The sequence below is a fragment of the Gouania willdenowi genome, chromosome 19, assembly GCF_900634775.1.
Source record: "Gouania willdenowi chromosome 19, fGouWil2.1, whole genome shotgun sequence".
Lineage (NCBI taxonomy): Eukaryota > Metazoa > Chordata > Actinopteri > Blenniiformes > Gobiesocidae > Gouania > Gouania willdenowi.
The window spans coordinates 19,160,981-19,163,822 of NC_041062.1; positions in this window are offsets into that span (position 1 = coordinate 19,160,981).

The following is a 2,842-nucleotide window of genomic DNA, read 5'->3' on the forward strand; positions in this document are numbered from 1 at the left end:
GAGAGCTGAGTGATTGACGTAGCACGCGACCAATCACGGCACAGCAGGGTCGGCGGTGCTCGCTTGATGCTAGCTGAGGCTAACGACACAGCATATGCTAAGCCGTCCTTTTTCTTGTAAATGTAACTATTGCACGTAATTTAACCGAAAAGACGCATCACATTAGTGGAATCGCAAAACGTGGTTCGAAGAAATCGACCTATTTTTTTCATATTAGGTCAATTTTGCAAGGGGAGGCCTGTTGGAACTGTTTGTTTTGGACTACAAGTCCCATGAGGCCACGCTTTGTTTGTAAAGTGCAGTAACGTTAGACTTGGTTGATAATAAAACCCGGAAACATCCGAAACCGAGGAAATTCTGCCCTGCACTGCATGCATAGGCTGTAATATAATATAATAAATATAATATAATATAATATAATATAATATAATATAATATAATATAATATAATATAATATAATATAATTAAAATAAAATATAATATTTATTCCTGGTTATTTACGTCTTTCTTTCTTTCTTTCTTTGTATAGTGTTTATTCTTATTATTTGTAATATTTCTTCAGCCTTTGTAACACGAGTAATTTCCCTCTGAGATTAATTAAGTATTTCTGATTCTAATTCTGAATATTGTTTTCCAGAGTTTTATTGTGCTTTATTTACCGGCGATTAGTTCCTACTGAACTGAAACACTTGGAAACCAGTTGTATTTATTTATGTTTTATTTCTGTTTTTTTTTTTTTTTTAATTATAATTATCATTTTAAAGGTTACCTCATTCAGATGTAGCCTATGTATATGTTCATTACATCAATTATGAACAATTAATAATAATGTAATCCTACTAATATATAATGCACAATAATATATGTATAGACTTGGTTTCCGGGTTTTAGTATCACCCGTTAGACTTTTGTGAATGACGGACACGCTCGTCCAATTCCCATGCGCGCTGGGTCACCATCTTGCCAAATATGGTAAACAAATCCACCACCGCCAATTGCAAAGCTCGGAGCAAAATTAACACATAAAGTAGACTTTTATTGAACTACAGTTTCTCTGAGTGTGTGTCCAATCACATCCGCTCACACCACAACAACAGACTGACGCACAGATACAACCACATCCACGTCCTTTGTTGTAACTACTCAATGAACATTTGTTTATACTGTATATCAGGGTTTGGGTCTATTATAATTGTAATCGCGTAATTGGTAATTAATTACAACTATGACTTGATTATATTTAAAATCGTAATTGAAAAAAAAAAAAAAAAACAAAAACATGTTGACATGGTAATAGGTGTCCAAAAATGTGGCAACAAAACAGTGAAAAGTGACTTAAATCTGCCAAAAGCAGTCAAGAGTGTCCAAAAAATGGGCAAATAAAGATGAACCAGGTGGTTTGTAATAGCATATGGTAGCTTAAATGGTCAAAATAAGCAAAAATAGTGAAAAAGGGCAAAATATGGAACAAAAAGAGGCAAAATGTTGGAGAAAAAGGAAACAATTAGTAGTTATTGGGCAAAAGTTAGCCTATTTGAATGAAAAGTGGACAAAAAAATTTAAAGAAAGGACAAAAATTCAAAAAAAAGTGTAAAAAATAATTTGCAAAAATGGACCAAAAATCGGGGAAAAATAAATGTTTATTTGCAAAAAGTAACTAAAGTCTGTAAAAAGTGCCAGAGGTTTTTGAAAAGTAACTAAAATGGGCCAAAAGCAGTCGAGTGGCCAAAAATGGACAAATAAATAGTAACAAGGTCACATTTAATGGCAAGGGTATGTTAAATGGGCAAAATGTTGCAAACAGTAGTGGAAAAGAGAAAAAAGTGATAAAAGTGTCAAAAACTAACTTTCAAAAAATTCAAATAAATAGGAAAAAATAGGGAAAAAGGGATGTTTATTAGTAAAAGGGAGCTAACATCTCAAAAAAGTGTCAGAACTTTTTGAAAAGGGGAAAAATGGGACAAATGAAGTTGCAAAATGGCCAGAGGAAATAGGTAAAAGGGGGTTAAAAAGTTTCCCCCATTTAAGGTTTTCTGGGGGAATAATAATAATGATTTCATTTTTTATAGTTTTTGCTGTGTTTTTATATTTATTTTCTTCTCTCACTGGCACCTTAGAGTTGCACTCAAATTTCGTTGTACCCTGTACAAGGACAATAAAAGGATATTCTATTCTAATTAAAATGAAGAAATAAAAAGACACATGTTGAGCATCACTGACTTAACTAGAAAAGCACTCGGAGAGCGCAGACCTCCGCCGAGTGATTTATTAAACTACAGTTCACTATTTTATTTAAATGGTGCCACATTAATTCTTTTTAAGATTTGTCACAAACACATAAAGAGCACAGCAGAGTACCGGGTGTGACATATACACACTGTGCTTGATTCTCTTCCACAACTACATTACTCATAAGCCATCGCGCTTAAAGGAGCAGGCTCGTGCACAGCTCACATCCGCCCATATTGTGATTTCCACAAGTGGTATTTTGTAATTTTTGGTCATCCAGAACATCACCAAAATGTAATCACCTGTTCCTTGTCCCAATATCAATATTTTCTGAAAATTTCATCTAAATCCATTGATATCTTTTCAGTTTATCTTGCTAACAAACAAACAATTAAGCAGACAGACAGAAACTTTCAAAAACACCCAATTTTGCATGTGTCAAAAGCTGTAGATCGCATGACAAACACTTGAACTTTTGTTGTAGGTTAATGTCGGAACTCTTCTCAAACCAGATTTGTCAGCCATTAATTCACAAACGACAGTAGAAATAACTTTCAAAGATGGTGGACCTTCAACATGGTTTTTTAACTATCAAACCTGGACCAGGATCCA